Source organism: Lissotriton vulgaris, chromosome 5 (genome assembly GCF_964263255.1).
Source record: "Lissotriton vulgaris chromosome 5, aLisVul1.2, whole genome shotgun sequence".
In the NCBI taxonomy this organism is placed as follows: domain Eukaryota; kingdom Metazoa; phylum Chordata; class Amphibia; order Caudata; family Salamandridae; genus Lissotriton; species Lissotriton vulgaris.
Window position 1 is genome coordinate 1,774,801,860 of NC_141693.1, and position 18,183 is coordinate 1,774,820,042.

General features: G+C 44.4%; 1 protein-coding gene across 1 annotated transcript in view; it reads right to left on the reverse strand.

Annotated features, from left to right (window-relative positions):
- Positions 1-5,253, reverse strand: part of CNTD1 (cyclin N-terminal domain containing 1) — a 147,497-nt gene extending 142,244 nt beyond the window's left edge. The window contains exon 1 of the mRNA XM_086924089.1: positions 5,122-5,253. The gene's annotated coding sequence lies outside the window, so the exon portion shown is untranslated. The remainder of the gene's footprint in view (positions 1-5,121) is intronic.
- Positions 5,254-18,183: the final 12,930 nt, after the last annotated feature.

The window sequence follows — 18,183 nt, forward strand, 5'->3', positions numbered from 1 at the left end:
ACAACGCCAATGGAACAATGGAAAAAAACAGCACCGGGGAGGGGGTGCTGAAGGCTGCAGGTCCCAGGAACAGGAGGAGGAAGCAGTGGCTGCAGCTCCTGGGGGCATGATCACAGGAAATATTAAAAACAAGAGAGGCGTCAGGAATCTCCTGCAGTCTCCTCTGCAAGCTATGAGTGCTCTCTGCTGCCCAGGCAGGAGTGAGCTCTCGAGTCAAAGAAAAAAAAAAATAGTGCCACAGAGGTACATACATTTAAAAAAAAAAAAGGAAGAACACATATGATAGGGAGTCTGCTGGGAAAAACAGCAAAAGGCGGGACAAAGTAATCATATTTACCAATCAGAAGCAAGCAGCCATTTACAAAGGGCATTTACAGGAGCCAACAAAAAAACATGGGAGGTACTGTATGCCCATGTTCAAGGCAGCATGTCTTGAAGAGATAGTGCATGCAGTGCATGTGCTGCCTAGGCGAGACCTACAAAAGAATTGGAAGCTAGAAGCAAGAGGTTGTTGAAAGGACCACATTTATGTCCTTTTACATATTAATAATGACCAGCCCAACAATGCAGCCACAGCAAGCATAGCAATAAAATCACTCCCCAACTACGAGCAGCAACACGAGTATGATTTATTTAAGGAGCTTGGGGCCAGATGTAGGTGGCAATTTACTGTCCGGTAACGGCCGATTTCGGCCGTTACCGACCGATAACTGGGTTTTTAGGATGTAGGGGGCCAATTTTACCGATTCGGTAACTTCTATATGTAGGTGGGACTCTTCTGAGTCCCAAAGGCCTTTCAGATTCGGTATTTTACCACCCAATCCAATTGGGTGGTAAAATACCGAATCCAGGTGTGCAAGCACATGTGTGTATGCACACCTATGCCAAGAGACAGACAGACATGCCCTTAGGGCATGTCTGTGTGCCACATGCCTGTATTTGGGGTGCTAGAGGGTGTCAAGTGACACCCCCTGCACCCTTGCTGGAATCGGTATTTACCGAATCGGTAAATACCGATTTGGTAATGCCCATTGATTCCTATGGGCTTCAATGCCCATAGGAATCAATGGGCATTACCGAATCGGTATTTACAGAATCGGTAAATACCGAATCTTAACGATTCGGTATTTACCGATTCTGTAATACCTACATCCCCCCCTTCTATTTTACCACTTCTTAAATACCGAATCGGTAAAATTCGGTATTTAAGAAGTGGTAAAATAAAATTACCTACATCTAGGCCATGGTCTTTATGTGGAAATGTACCTCCGTGAGGGAACACTGGTGCAGGGTCACCCTCTTGTCCACGGGTCCGAAGACTAACAAAAGAGAGATCAGCACTGGAGTGAAGTGAAACAAACCACGTTTATTAAACACTCATGAGCGGGACCGCGTCCGAACAACACCTTAAAGTGTTGTGGGCGGAATTACCTTGAATATAAAAACCATCATCCTTATATACTGTTGTTGCAGTGTAATTGCATGGGAAGGAAAACAGAAAGAAACAAGTTTACGCATGGAAATACCTGTAGGCAAACAAGGGCAGATGGGTGACCAAGTGGTCAGCAGATTAGGAGGGGGAGTAAGAATGTTTATGGTGGCAATAAGCAATCATTTGATAACATCTGAGACCAGGTGCACCAGCAGCTGCGGCCCCCCAGCACGTACACCCGATTGACCATGTCAGAGAGGTCAGCTTAAAGTTGAGGACACAAGCTGGGTGAAAAGGCGAGCAGCAGAGAATAAAATGAATAAGACAGAAACTACATGGAGACGACAGTAGAAATGGCTGCCGCTTATGCTAACATAGAATTTACACTTTTCCACAGACAAAACTTTTAGCATAAGCTAAGACAGTTTTTGTCCATTCTAAGATATCCGCAATATCTAGTGCCATGAGTCCATATATTTCTTGTTCCACTGCCAAACGGGGCATTTATGTTTTTGACATTCTCTCTAGACGGAATGCAAGCAGTACAGGCAGAAGAACAGAGAGAACAGAGCATTGGTCCACAACGAATACACAAACAGCAAGAGAAGATAATACAGGGATGTGGAATTCCTATAGCCCGACGCCCAGGACATTTTGTTTGGGGTCAAGGGCAACAAGTTTTAATGTGTATTTTGTCCTTGGGACAAGTAGGCCCAACCCCCTGCACCACAAACCCTTTGGCTGCCTGTTTGCAGTGCCACATTAAGGATCAGGGAAGGCTACTGCCTGTAGGTAAGTTAATATTTGTGTGCATGTGTTAATGCTGTTCAAACTTGTATTTATGGTTCATTAATTGAAAGCCTTTATTATTAGGGTGAGCGCTCTAGGTAAATGTACGTTCTGACTGCACTACTGACAGTGGTGCCAGTATGGAAATGTGTACACACGGTTTCAAAGTTTAGCAACATGAGGCTATGCATGCTCACAGAATGCTCTCTGATTAGATGCAAATATTTGCAGAAGCTTGAAAGCAAGATGACTGTTTTTTTGCTTTCAATATAAAATGCTCCTAAAAAGTGAAAGTAGGGAAAAAAACTTTTTGCTAAACTACTGTAAAATTTCAGGTACCATTTCTTTGCAGAATCATTTAGTAAAATGTGTTGATGCATGCTAGTATTTCCCAAATATATTCCTATTGGAAAATTTGTGTAACCAGTTTCAATAAGATTGTGGGAAACAAAAATAAACAAGCCTTCGCAAAGCCAGTAGGTCTGACATTGTTGTTCAGCTTTTTAGTCTTGGCAATGCGTGACTTGTTTTGGCAAGGCTTTTGTAAAACCTTATTGATGTGAGAGCTGCCGGGCCCTCACCATTACAACAAACATTGGCAAACGCAAAAATAGTTTTTGGTCTCAAAAAAGCACAAACTGCCACATTAGTTACTGGCACTCAACAAAACTACTTTGTATACCGATATGCTCCTTGTGAAAGAGCAGAATGCTGTCGCTCACAGTGAAGCCAACCGATTCTCAGAGAGAGAGAGAATTTTAATAAACACAAAAAGGTCATAGTTAACGCCAGACCAATTTAGGGGGCCAATTATTAAAGAAAGTCTCAAAAGTGCACCTTTGGTATATGGCTTTCGTGAATTCACAAGAATTTATATTAGTAGGGCAAGAAATTGTACTTCTACAAAATATTTGTGAACTGCATTTCAGCATGAGCAAATATGCATGTGTAGATTTGCTCATGTGAAAACCTGGATATTTGAAAATTAATTTTCCCTCCAACTACTTTTTTCCCAACTCTGAAAGAAGGTTTACGTCTGCCATTCTCAGGAGTAAATTTCCAACTTTTTTCAGTATGGGAAAGATTAGAGAAGATTTGTTGAAAACCCTTAAAACATTCAAGTTAGTAGGTTTGCACAGACTCAAAAGGGCATTCTAACCCTGGAACTACTGCTTACCACCATCATCAGTCCCAGTATGTAGATCTCCGGAAACGTGGCAACATAATATGATTACTATTATTCAAACACTACTATGGTATATGCCCTGGTATACTCAGAGAGGCTATATAAGAGCTCTTATATAATGAGATTGCTGCCATAATTTGTGGCAGCACTACAAGGCACCAAAGGGAAAAGTGGATTTTGTTACAGGACAAGTAGATTTATGAAGCAACCTGCCCCATGGACAAGTAGATTTTTTAATAAATTCCACACCTCTGGATAATAGCTATTAATATGAACAGAACTGATAATACTTTCAAACCCCAAACTGAAAGTAAGTCCCAAAACCACCCAGTCCAAGTTCATGTTCCTGGGTCTTGATGTATTTCGGTGGCTATCTTGTGTAGTTTGGAGATAGCCGCATAGACAGATGGTGAATTGTCCAGCACAAAAACACAACAGCTGGATCCGATGACAACAGCTGAATCCGATGACACGGAATGCTCCACCTCAGTCAGCTAGAACAACATCTAAAACAAGTCTATTCTGTAAAGCGACCATGCGGATTGATGCTTGTTCTTCTCTCGAGTTTCCTGAGGCCGCAGTTGTCTGGTTAATCACTGCCTCGATTGTACGGGTGAGGCGGCGGACCAGCTTGCTGTTTTGTAATGGGCCAATGAAGAAGAGAAATCCTTTATTAAAGTCTGTATATTGCTCCCATGTGGTCCTTGTCTGATCGACTACAGAGACATCGATGGCACGTTTTCCCCTACTACAAACGTGGAGATTGAACAATTGCAAATCTTTGTGGCATGTTAGGGGAGCTAGAAACACAGGTAGTAGAAGAAAAGCTATGTAATAGGTACCAGACTGGGGGTGAGTGCTTGTATTGTCAACGCTCTGTCCATCATTTCCTTTGGTTTTTCATAGGTACCAGACCAGCCTGAAGGTAAGAAGTGGAATGCTTTGGCTCCACAAACAAAATAAGTATGACATGATGCGAGGAAGCTGCTCCGGCCCCTCGTGGACATTTGCAACGCTATAGTACAGTTACTGTGACCCATTAGCACATTGCCTGTACTCTGTACACAGAGAAGGCAAGTAGTCAGAAAAACAGAGATAACAGGTGGCCCATTTCCTTTAGCCGATCTAGAGTTTGGATACATATATTTTGTTGCTGCATTTTCTCTACTATATTCTTCCATCTACATCACGGTCCCCTTTGCATGTGGGTCCCCATCTTCGTTGGGATAGCATATCTTATTCAGTTTGGTGTTGAGGTCACCCACATCCCATGTTTCTGGGAGGTTACATTTATAGTTAGCATATAGTAGCTCAAACCAAGCTCGGCATGAGCCATTGTGAGAAAATGGCAGTGGTGGGCAACAGGATTCCACTTATGTTCTGGTGAGGAGGAATCTTGCCACAAACCCAACAGTTAGTAGCATTGCTTAGTGTCAGATTACCAAACACTCTTACCTGAAAGGTGCTTGGCTGAGTTTCGCAGAGACGTTATGAGCCAACTTCCAAGACCCCTATCAAGTAACCTACGATTTGGTAATTCTCCTAGGCTAAGTAATAGGACTCAGGGAGGAGGGTCGAATGCTAGGCGCTGGCAATGTCCAATTGTCGACCTGCGAGGCAACAAGGTATATCTTAGATCTAGATTCTATGATTCTAGTCTTTAGCGTCAGCAGCAAAGTCCTAACCCTCGAGGTAAAAGAGGAACTTTTCCTACCTGCGATCTTTTGGAGTTATGAGTAGTATCCACCAGTCTTGTAATGGTGTAGTGGTGTATTTTCAGGGCGTAGGTAGTCACGTGGTAAAGTCAGAGTCGTCTTGTTGTGGTGTCTTTTGCTGACGAATTCGTGATTCTTCTAGACAGGAAAAAATACCCAGAATAAGTTACTTTATTCCTTGCCCTAACCTTAGATCTGACTCCTCTCTTTATTGCACAACAGGTTCACTTACTTATGAATAATTGCTTACTCTCCTATGTGTACACCATCACATTGTTCTGAAAAGAGAAAATATATATACAACAAACTTGCAAACAAAATCATAAGGACTCACTGGTTCCTAATTAGTATTATTGTCCATTTGTTTCCTTTCTTTCTAGTTTCTTCACAAAGACAAAATGTTCAAAAAATTGTTCTTTTAAGTGTCGCTTAAAGAATGTTCTCCAGTTCTAAACTTTTTTGTGGAGGGCGCCTAAAAGAATATTTCACTTAGCTTTTGTTTTCTTTCCGTCCACAGAGCATCGCGGAAGAGCTGCTTGCCGCCCCTGGAAACTTGCAAGAACAAAGACGACGTCTTCAGCGATCCTCGCCAAGAAGCAGGTAAACAAGAGTTGTCTCCGTGACAATTACCGGAAGGCTAAGCGCCTTCCAGAAGCCAGGTGTGGCATTTTATACCCATGCCACACCCAAGATGGCTGCTACGTCGTGAGCGTTGTGACGTGTGGCTCCTCTCCCGTTCCTTGTACGGAAACGGACTCTTTCTCGAGAGCTAGAAGCAACGCGAATTCAGTTCTATGTTCGCTTGCTCTTTTGTCAATACTTCCCTGATGGTAGCAAGTACTTCCCTGATGGTAACGATAACGAACCTCCAAAAAGCATTGCACTGAAATCCTTGAGAGTAATAAATAAACAAGCATTGGCTCAATACATAAACAAGCATTGGTATATTCTAGACATAGAATACTAATAAGCCCCAAATACCACATACAGTATAAACACTATAATCGAACATATATAACATCAAATCCTGCATTCACCCACATATTACCATGGAGTGCTGGTTAGCACGGGACAGGGGAGGGTTTCAATCGGGGAATGGTATTTCTTTTGAGAGGCATTGCACATACATGTCTTTTGCCTCTCGAATGGAAATAGTCTCATGCTAGGATAGTGTCATGTCGGGAGGCGAATCATGACACTTAGCTGGTGAGTCTGATGCAACATTTGAAGAAATGAATTGTACTCAGATTTTGCCGGTACCCCTGTTCATGCTGCGGCAAATCGAAATAATGGTGTTCCTTTGTAATAGGCGATGTAGCAGTAATATTGAGCCAGGAAGCCCCAGGCATTACCTCCTCCACTACCCACATTACAGTAGCGATAAGAGCAGCAATTAAAGTCAAATCAAGGATGCAAAGTGTACAGCTATTACACATTGTCGCAGCAATCCCCTTCTTCTCCCTAGGGAGGATCATCTTTCGGCAAACGACAATGAAGCTAGCGTCTTAAGAGTCCGGAGTGAACGTTGGTTTCTTCACTGACATTGAGATAAGTAGCCACTAATAGGCAAACCCCCCTATGTAGTCAGACTTTTTTATTTTTATTTTATTTGAGATTTCAAATTACAATACAAACAATAGGAACCTGGGTTCCAACCAAAAACAAAAAAAACAGCCAGCACATCAGCACAGTTATACAAGGAGCATCATAGTACATAATAGAGGAATAACACGTCTTCAATAATATATCAAATTAGTAGCATGCACATCTGAGATAGCAACAAGTACATGCATAGCACCACAGTCTTTAGTGTAATCTGACACAGAATTCAATTACATTAACAATGTTGACAATGACTGAACATCAGGGGGCAACTAAGCCCATCGTATCAGAACCACACATGTGGGAAATATTGCAAACACATGCCACTTTGACCCAATAGCGGTCGTGCCAGAGCTGGGAAGGGGTGAGTCTTTGTAGTCACACTTACCCACTCAGGCCAATGGCTTCATTTGTCTTGTTTTGCACTGGAGAACCTTTCTTCTTGGGTCGGAGTAGGTACCTGGATGTACCAGGGATAGTGTGATCCGGAAAAACGTCCTCAGTTCTTTCAGGTGATGCAGCTCGTCCCGTCTCTGTGTCCAAGATGTTGTGGTGAAGTTTCAATGCAGTAGGATCCACTAAGGCGAGTGGTACCTTCTTGCAGTGGGTGAAATGCATCCAATTTTTCCTGTTGGTCACTCGGACTGCAGTTTGAGTGGCGAGGAGGACCTGCTCGGGCCCTACCAGTGAGGTTCCAGACAATTTGTTCCTTGGAAGACTTTTATCATTACGAAGTCTCCCAGACACGAGTCATGTCCGTCACCTTGCGACCTGTCCGGGAGAGCTTCTCGAACCTGTTGATGAATGGAAAGTAAACTGTCAGTCAATTGAGACAGATAATCCCTCATTAATTTGTGAGGCACATCGTGTATGAGGCGAGGCTTAGGAACTCCCCAAAAATTCATGGGCCTGCCAAACATAACCTCAAATGGGGAAATCCAGAGTGTGTATGAGGTATTGATCTGATGGAAAGCAGTGCTAAGGACAGTGCATCAGGCCATTTTAAAGAAGTGGAAGCCTATATTTTTGTCAATTTCAGTTTCAATGTAGAGTTATAACATTCCACCAAGCCTGCTGACTGTGAGTGAAAAGCAGCATGGAACTTCTGCTTGACCCCTATCCCTTTCATAACATACTCTACAACCTGTCCAATGAAATGAGGCCTATTATCACTCCATAAAGCTTGGCAAACACCAAATTGAGGGAAGAATTCCTTCAGCTGTATTTTCGCAGTTGTGAGGGCTGTATTGTCTTTTGTAGCATAGGCCTCCACCCATTTACTGAAGGCACAAACTATTACTAAGATATATTTAAGGTTATTGCAGCGCTCAAACTGGATATAGTCCATCTAAAGGACCTCAAAGGGTGCAGATGGTGTTGCAAACCCCCCTGCTGGAGTTTGTGTTCCCTTCCCAGGATTGTACTGGAGGCAGACCAGGCAAGACTGGACTATCTTTTTAGCTGTAACAGCAATGTCAGTATGGTCCCAAACTTGCATAAGCTGCTTTGCTACTGAAGATGCACCAACAATGGCTGGACCATGTGCCATATGAATCAGAGGGTATAGGTATGCAGTGGGCAACTTCCATTTAGTCATATCTTTGTTCCTCCAACAGCCCTCATCGTCCAATGTTCCCTCCTTAGACCATTGGTTCTAATTCATCAAAGGAGGCAGATTGTTGCATATTCAACACTTCCTGTCTAGCATCATGCCAACGCTCAGCTTGCGACTTAACCACATACATAGACGTTGTGCTTTGCTGCGTAGTAGTCTCACGGGCTGTACAATCTGTAAATATATAACAAAGAATATGCCTAAACTGATACAGTTAGTCAGACAGTTAATTTAACTCCAAAAGGAAGAAACCTCATTTCCACCCGAGATTTTGCTAGTTAATAGCGATTTATTCATGAATAAATCGCTATTAACTAGCAGAATCTCGGGTGGAAATGAGGTTTCTTCCTTTTGGAGTTAAATTAACTGTCTGACTAACTGTATCAGTTTAGGCATATTCTTTGTTATATAGTTAGAGGGGCTCAGCCTAACTGATTAGAGCCAACTCTTCGTTGTTAAGACGGTACAATCTGTAAAGGCATTCCCTGCTCCTATTTTGTCTGTCACCTTCTTGCGTGCGCTACACTTGACAATAGCTATTTTCTTAGGATAAGTTAAGGCAGTAAGAAGATTGAGCACTAGTTCTCTATGTACTATCAGTGTTCCATGTGAAGTGAGAAAACCGTGTTCTTTCCACAGGCGGCCAAAATTATGCGCTACCCCGAACGCATACTATCAGTGTAGAGATTGACAATCAGGTCTGTACTAAGCTCACATGCTCTGGTTAGAGCGATCAGTTCAGCTGCTTGAGCTGATTTCTATGGGATACGAGCTGTCACAACTATTGTCTGGGTTGTCGTAATAGCATAGGCAGCAGATGTAGTGCCATCAGGCAATTTCAAACATGACCTGTCAACCCATAACTCCCCGTCTGTAATGGAGAAGGGAGTGTCTTGCAGGTCAACTCAGCCTTTTGTTTGTTCTTCAGTGAGAAATGTGCAATCATGTGACTCTTGTGACTGAGGCTGAGCAGATGGAAATGGCACAAGTGTGGCGGTATTTAGTGTCAAACATCTTTTTAGCGTGATATGGGGGGGCCATAAGTGTCAATTCATATCCTGTCAAGCGAGCACTAGTCAAATGCTGCGTCTTTCTTTGGTTTAGCAACGCATCAACTGAATGAGGCACTAACACAAGCAATTTGTGTGATAGAACTATTCCTTCACTCTGACATATGGATACAGCCATTGCTGCAACTGCTCGGAAACATGCAGGCAGTGCGTGAGCGACTATGTCGAGGAAAGCTGAAAAATATGCTCACGGACGTTGTTTATCACTGTGCATCTGTGCTAAGACCAAGAGGGCACAACCTTCCCTTTCATGTGCATAAAGTGTGAAAGATTTAGTGTAATCTGGGGTACCTAATACTGGTGCAGAGCAAAAGGCTTGACGTAACTGTTGGAAGGCGCTCTGTCACTCAGCAGTCCATGGGAGGGGTATTGGGTGTCTTTGGTCAAAAGGGCTAACAAAGGTTTGATAATATGTGAAAAACAGGGGATTCACTGCCTACAAAAGGAAGTAAGGCCAATCAATACACGGATATCTTTTCGAGTACAGGGTACAGGCGTGTCTAGAATGGTCCGAATGCGATCTGATGTGAGCTCATGTCCCTCCTTAGACAGGAGGTGACCTAAATAGGTAACCTGCTGTCTACAGTATTGTAATTTCTTTCTAGAGACTTTGTGATTATGTGATGCAAGAAATAATAATAGTAACAATGTACCTTCTTCACATAGTTCCGGAGTATCTGCAGCAAGAAAAATGTCATCCACATACTGAATTAGAACCACCCCTTTTGGTACAGGAAAGGAATCAAGTTGTCTCTTTAATGCTTGACTATAAATACTAGGACTTTCTGTATAGCCCTGTGGAGCTCTACAGAACCTGAATGATCTGTTTTTCAGTGTGAATCCAAATAGAAAACGGCTGTCCGGGTGAATAGGTATTGAGAAGAACGCATTTTTTAAATCAATCACAGAGAATGTGGTGGCAGTGGGAGGGACAATAGTGAGGTGGGTTGTTATGTCAGAAACTTCTGGATATTGGGGCACCACTATATTATTGACCTCACGCAAATCAGTAATGAACCTGTAAATCTTAGTATCAGTTTCCTTTTTCAAAATAGGAAGGATAGGGCTATTGCAGGTATTATAAGGAACCTCTTCCACTAAACCTACTTTAATCAAATCCTGAATAATACCTGCTAATGCTTCCTCACCCTCTTGAGTTATCTTATATTGGGGTAAAAGAGGCAACGAGGCATCCTCCCTCACTTGAATTTGTACAGGTGGAATAACCATTTTACCCACATCAGTGTCTGATCTAGCCCACAAAGTGCAAGGTAGGGACACCAGAGCAACGTCCTCGTTGATAAAGCAAGATCTATCAACTATTGGATAGTTGTCATTAAGGATAACATGTACACCTTCTGGGGAACAGCGTATCGTAGCACGAAAATATTTTAGTATATCGATACCTACAATGTTATCTGGAGTGTTAGGGGAGAGCAAGAATGGACATGTTGCAGTGAATCTATCTAGTCCGAATTCAAGTGGCTGTGATAGTGGGCTAGGTGTAGGTGTTCCGTCGAACCCTATTGATATTATCAATGTGCCAGACAGGGGAGCCCTTGGAACCAGTCTTTTATACAGGGCACTATGGGTAGCCCCTGTATCCACCAGAAATCGAACAGTAGATCCCAAGACATTTGCGTCAACATAGGGACCCATTTGATCTACTGGCACCTCAACCCATCCCACAACCCGTCCTGGGCATCCCTAGGCATAATCGGAATATGTAGGCGTATCAGCAGAATAATCAGTCATTTGGTACTGGTGTCTCTTTGTGAAAGGTATTAGGGTAGTTTGAGCCTTGTTCGACTGCCTCAAACCGGGGGCGAGCACTTGCACTTCCCCTGCTGCCTACGTTCCCTGGATGCCCTCTCATACTTCCCCTTCCTCGCTGGTACTGCTGGCCTTGCAAAAGGGGGCACTCAGAACGCCTGAGCCCAGTCTCTTTACAATAGGCACACTGATCAGGAGACACATTTGCCTGAAGGAGAGGGAGTGGTCTGGGTGTATGCATTGCTCCTCCGCCTCCTCCACCTCTCCTAAATGGTGGACCATACACCTGAGCCATCATAACCTTTGTTTTTAAATCCTTAACCTTTTTATCTTCTTTCCCTTTGCTTCCTGCTTCTGTCGCTCATAATATTGTGCCATTGTCAGAAGGGAAACTGTGGAGGACGTGGTCCAAGAACTTTCACTGACCTTGAGGCAACTAGATATTTCAAGGAACATATTAGCAACAAATGTGTCAACAAACAGGTGATTGCTTGTCTCGTCAGCCAACAACTGGCCACTAAAATCATGAAATGTCTCCTCAAACCTTGAAAAGAAGTCAGAAACTGACCCATCCTTTACAGGACGCTAACATAGTCCAATCTATTTTCTTAGGGGGTATGAGAGTCTTCAATTTAGTCTAAATAGCTTTAGGAAGACCTAATATCTCCTTTTGGGGATTCTGGGCAGGTTCCCTGCCTGCATCTATTTCTTCTCATTTTTCCCAGGTGTCACCAAATGCCACAGCATTATTAATTTTATGTATTGTTTTCCACATATCAGGGGCAAAATAAGCCCAAAGAACATATCTATAACCGCTAAGGTCAAAGTGCAAGAGCTGACAGCTCCCTCTACCTCCTCATAGAAGGCGGGGTGGTTTTTCCAGTGGTCAGGCAAGGCAGTCTTAAGGGCCATAACATCTACTCTACTCCAAGGAGGGGAGACCCAAATATATATAAAATATCCCTTTGCATCATCGGAAGTCTTATCATCATTAGTTCCCGCACCCTTCTGGGGAACATACAGGGGTGCGGCTTCACGCATTGGTCTCATATCAACTTTACTACCACTAGGATTGTCCTCGTCCACTGGGACATCTGTTTTCTCTATCTGAGACCTTTCTGTTTCTACGGCTTTACTCTTCCTAGCTAATTCTTTTTCCATTTTCAGTTTTAATGTGTCATCCCATAGTTTAACCGCGTGTCTTATAATCTGCATTCAAGTCTTTTGGGCCTGGTTCGTCAGAGATATGTTGCCAATTATATAATACTTCCCCAACAGAACTTTTCTAAAAAAAATATAACTGTTTTGTGTCTTCCTAAGCCTGAACTGTAGTTGTGAGGATCGTCACTGTAAGGACGACTCCTGGTGGCCGACCACACTGGGAACAGCACCGACACCCACCGACCATGTACGCAACCTAGGATTCATCCTCGACTCCTCCTTCTCCATGTCTAAACAGGTCAACGCCGTCTCCTACTCCTGCTACAACACCCTCCGCATGCTCCGCAGGATCTACAAGTGGATCCCGACCGAAACAAGAAGAACGTGACACAGGCCCTCGTCAGCAGCAGACTGGACTATGGCAACGCACTCTAAGCAGGAATCCCAGCCAAAGACCTACGACGACTACAACGCACCCAAAACGCCTCCGTCCGACTGATCGTCAACGTCCCCTGCCGCAGCCACATGCAGATCCCAGAGTTCGATGGCGTGTTTGCGTGCGGAGTGGGTGGTGATTAGTATGCAGCGAAGGTGGTTGGGTCCAGTCCTTGAAGGTTTGGTGGCTCTGTCGCAGGTGAAGCTGCAGGTGTGGCAGGAGAAAGGTCCGTGAGTCCGTTTCGGGCGGCTTGGAAGCAGGTGTGGTTTCGGCCAGCGTTGAGTGCGTAGAGGGTGCTGGCGTCGTAGCGGAGTCTGGTGTTGTGGCGTTCGCGGGGTCCAGGGGTTCTGGCGCTGGGCGCGGTCAGGCGCGGACGGGCGCAGACAGGCTTGCCTTTTGCGCGCCTCCGGCGTGCCAGTGGTGCGCCAGCTGCGCGGTCTCCATAAGAGCGGGATAGGGAGGGAGGAGCAGCTGGGAGGAGGGGGCGGGGTGGCAGGAAACGGCAGGAAAACGGGCGGGCGGCAGGGAGCAGGTACGAGGCAGCTGGCGGCCGTGTGGTGGCGTGGGGAGCGACCTGCCTGCGAGTAGGGTCAGAGGTCGCTCTTCCCCAAAGCAAGCCTGAATTACTTTCAAAGTCCTACGGGATACTGAACTACCAGCGAAGTCTCTTTTGATATTATGTATTATTTTATGACTTAAACCATCACGGCTGTGGCGACTGGCCTTTCTTCAACTAAAACACGGTTATTAACATGCACACGAATAAGCGCCCACGGGTTAAAGCACGAGGACCAAAAGAGGCATGCCCCTGGCTGCAGTGGGTAAGCAATTTTTTTTTTATTTCCTACTTTGTAACATGCACATAATATGCCAGTGTGCGCTAGTCCTTTATGTATCTGTTAAAATAAAGAAAGATCCGTAGTCTTGAGGGGTTGGTATGAGGGGCTGAGCAGGAGAACTGCTCCTGGTGGGGTCTGTCTCTGGTCTCTTGATTATATCTTAATACTATGGATCTAAATTGAAGAATAAAGCTATGATCCTGGATTACACCTATGGACTACGGATCTTTCTTTATTTTAACACTGGCGACGATTTTTTAAGAACCTGCGTGCAGTTTTTGAGGAAAAATGGACGTTGGACTAAAGAAACCTTAAGCTTAAATGAATTTTGGTCTTAAAGTATTTCAAGTAAATTTGGATGTGAAGAAACCTGGCACCTCCTGGCATCTCTAGACCCCACCAGTGACCACATCAACGGTCGCCCTACCACGTAAGTGCCAGTTCATTGACTTTATTAATCTACATTTGGTCTGCTGTGATTTACTACAAGCTGTTGAAGAGAGGACTCACAGAATTACTCCTTATTTACTGGAAGTATTGTTATGCCTCACAAGTACTTGATATGGGAAATGGGCAAAATTGAAACCAAGTACTGCTAAAGACACTCACCATACTTGCTGCCGCGGAAAAAAAAAATATCGAGTGACTTACAAAGAAAATACAGTTTGCTGAAAACTGTAGGACAGAGGTTGCTGTGTATAGCGCTGAGAGTGTGTTCCCTGCTGTTCCAGAGGAAAGGGAAGCAACCATTTTTTGCCTGCCTCACTGTACTAGATCTGCAATCTGTTCGTGTCTTACATTTTATGCCACAGCGAGGGGTGGCTGGTAAAATCGATTTTTGGTTATTTTAGTTATAAACCTTCACTGAGACTTGGGATCTGTGTTTTTTTTATTTTTATTTATTTGCTAAATGGATCTAGTAGATCGGTGCACTTCTTATCGGCTGTCTGCTCCGATGAAAAACGGACGAGAGGTGAGCGTTTTGGCTATTATTTTGTTTTGTCTAATAACGGCTGCACTTACCGTTATCTAGCACACTCTGACTCGCGCTGTGGTTCTCCTGCCTCGTGCTGCTGCTTCCGGTCAGCTAAATCCTGCCATTGTTGACTGTCTTCAGACTCGTTCCGTCCTCCCTCACGCTCCATTTCTTCTGCCGGCAATGCTCTGCACGTAATTACGTCATTCTGCCTGTACATCATGTAAACAGGCATGCCGCCATCTTGGTTTCCATGGTTACCGGCACAACGAAGCGAGCGACCTGATTTCTTCACAGAGAGCAGTTAAGTTTTTTTTTTTGTTGGCAGCGGTGATTTATGATCGGAAATGTCGAACTGCAGCACACTTTATGAAAGGCACTCCACATGAACTTATCCAAGGTACTGTTTACTTTCAAGTGCTGCGTGCGTGTCTCTCAACATTTTTGTGGGATGGTTCGGGAGCAAAGATCGCGCTCCTGTGTTTAGACTATATAAGAGCCAAGTCTGGTGAAAGAGAAAGCTGTTCATATTTTGGAAAATGTTTGTTATGTTACTATGATGATCTTAGATCCCATCCTCGTCGCCAGTGTTAAAATAAAGAAAGATCCGTAGTCTGGAGGTGTAGTTCAGGATCATAGATTTATTCTTCAGATAAGATCCATGTTTAGAGATGTAATGTAGAGACCAGAGACAGACCCCACCAGGAGCAGTTCTCCTGCTCGGCCCCTCAGACTAACAGACTTCTTCTTACTGTTCAACCCACTCAACATTCCGATGACATTATCATGGGCCAAGCAGTAGAGCAGGAGCAAGCACAGGGAGGATGCACCACACTAGCTTCATTACAACAGTATCATATTGTGTGGGGATTTGATGTGTAATACATATGTATTCTTAGATATGTCTATGTCTATGTATTTATTTTTGTATAGCGCATAACTCACCGTTCGGTCTCAGAGCGCTAGCGAAGGACTGAGCTATAGAGGGCTGGCGTGGGATTTAATATCAGTTAAAAACCCAAGTTTTAAGGTTTTTACGAAAGGTTTTGTGGTTTGGGTCCATTCTAAGAGATAAAGGAAGGGTATTCCAGGTGGAAGGGCCTATTTTAGAAAAACTTCTGTCCCCATTTCTGACTGTCCTGACCTTAGGGACCTTTAAATAGTGTTTGTTAGAAGAACGCAAGGTTCTCCCTGGGCAGTAGTCTTGGAGCTTTCTCTGCAGGTATTTAGGTCCGAGACCATTGATGGACTTATGCACCAAACAACATATTTTGAATGAGATTAGTTTTCTTATTGGGAGCCAGTGAAGAGCCTTCAGGCATGGAGCTGAGGGGGTGCGAGGTGGAAGATCAAGTATCAGCCTTGCAGCAGAATTTTGTAAAGTCTGGAGTTTAGTTAGAGCGCTATCATTTACATCAGCCAATAGCGCATTACCATAATCGAGGTGGCTGATTATGAGACCCTGAATAAGAGGTTTGCGGGAGGCAAGTGGGAGCCACTTGAAGATCTTCCTAAGGCTTCTCATTAGCCCTATACTGGAGTGGGCAACCTTATTTATGTGTGGGGACAGAGATAGTTTGTCATCAATGATGACTCCCAGATTTCTGACTGAGTTTTTTGGGGTTGAGCATAAGCCTAGAGATGTAGGCCACCATTCATCCGTCCAGATTTTATTTGCCATGCCAAACAGCATGATTTCCGTCTTTTCTGCATTTAACTTTAAATAATTGTTAGTCATCCATTCTTGGATGGCAATCATGCACTGTTGGAATCTCGGTTTGGCATCGGCTGGATTGGGGCCTAGAGTTATCAGAATCTGGGTGTCGTCGGCGTAGGATATCGTATCAAAGCCATATGTTTTGATCACCTTCGCCAGTGGGGATAGATATATATTAAATAATGTGGGGCTCAATATAGAGCCCTGTGGGACACCTTTGTGGTTATCCACATAGGAAGAGGAGAATGATCCAATCTTGACCTGTGACCGTCTCCCTGATAGGTAGTTTTGAATCCATCTGTGCGCACGACCTCCGACACCGATCTCCGCCAGCCGTTTTAGCAAAACGCTGTGGGAGATGGTGTCGAAGGCCGCCGACAGGTCTAATAGGATCAGGATAGCAGATTGTTTAGCATCCAAGGCTAGCCGAATATTGTCGACTACCTCCAGAAGGGCGGTCTCGGTACTGTGGCAGACCCTAAAGCCCGATTGGGAGGTATCCAATAGGGTGTTGTCTTCTAAATATTGAGTTAATTGTTTGTTTATTAGGAACTCCATTACTTTGCCATATAGTGGAAGGAGGGAGATGGGGCGATAATTGATAGGTTGCTTAGGGTCTGCATTAATCTTTTTTAGAATAGGTCTAACAATTGCTCTTTTCCATGACGCAGGAAAAATGGCCTGGTCCGTCGACAGGTTAAAAATTTCTGTGATTTCGGTTAGCATGGCTGGGGCTATTTTTACGAGGATCTGGGCAGATGCTGGATCACTTGGGGAGCCTGATTTAACTTTCTTTAATTTGAGGATGACTTCCTCCTTGGTAAAAGTATTGAATTCTGAGAGGGACTTAGGTATATACAGCCAGAGTTACCTACTCTGGTGCTGAGGAACAGGGACGGACTGACCATACGTATCCCCGGTTGCCGGAGGGGTGGGAGCCAGTTTTGTACTAGTGGGGGACGGTTTTGTTACTGGGGGCTGGTTTTGCAGCAGTGCTGCAATATCAGCCTCCTGTAACATAAAAGGGAGCGGTGCTTCTCAATAGCACCCCTCCGCCCTTCTCCCCGCACCTGGGGCCTGTCCGAGCAGCAATCTGCCAGGGTTGGTTGCTGTTCCCAGTCCGGCCCAGCTGGGGAACCAGGTTACGAACCTTTACATCGGCTTAGCATCTTGTGATTATGGGCAAATCACTTAATCTCCCTGTGCCCACCAAAAGTGATTGTATCCTTGTGTAACGCAACTGGTGCTCATGTAAAACGCGCCAATACCTTTGGGTCGAGTTCGCACTATATAAATCTGCCACAAAAAAAAAAGAGCGAGAGAGAGGGGTCTTCGTTCAGCAGTCCTTCGGTTTCAAAGCACTGTAATTAACAGGTCATTGGCAAAAAGAATGGGGTGCGTAGTTCTACTGTTTCAAACACCTTGCCCCCACCTCATCTCACTCTGGGTATTACTGGTCAGTGATTGCCGTACCAAATATTTAGGGTACCAGCCGCCACTGTACAAACCTGGAAATGTTACACAAATAGCTGAAAAGTGTCAGCTATGCAAGTATGAACCTGAAAAACTTGGCAGGGCCGATGGGCGTTCACATTACACTAATTCTGCACTGAAACACATGAAACCGGCCCTTCTTCTATATTCAGTCGACCCTCTCCATTTAATGAAATTTGCTTGGTCTGATTGTGAAAAATACTGACTGTCGGGGATATATATATAACAGACGCCTGCTCACCCAACTGAGGACTGAAGCTGTGTAATCGCTGCTCTCTCTTGCCGGGTACAATTTCTAAACCGACCTGAGGTGGCGCTCTACCTGCTTACGTCCGCTCTCTGGTTGTTGTGCGGTGACACTTAGGGCCTGCATCGTAT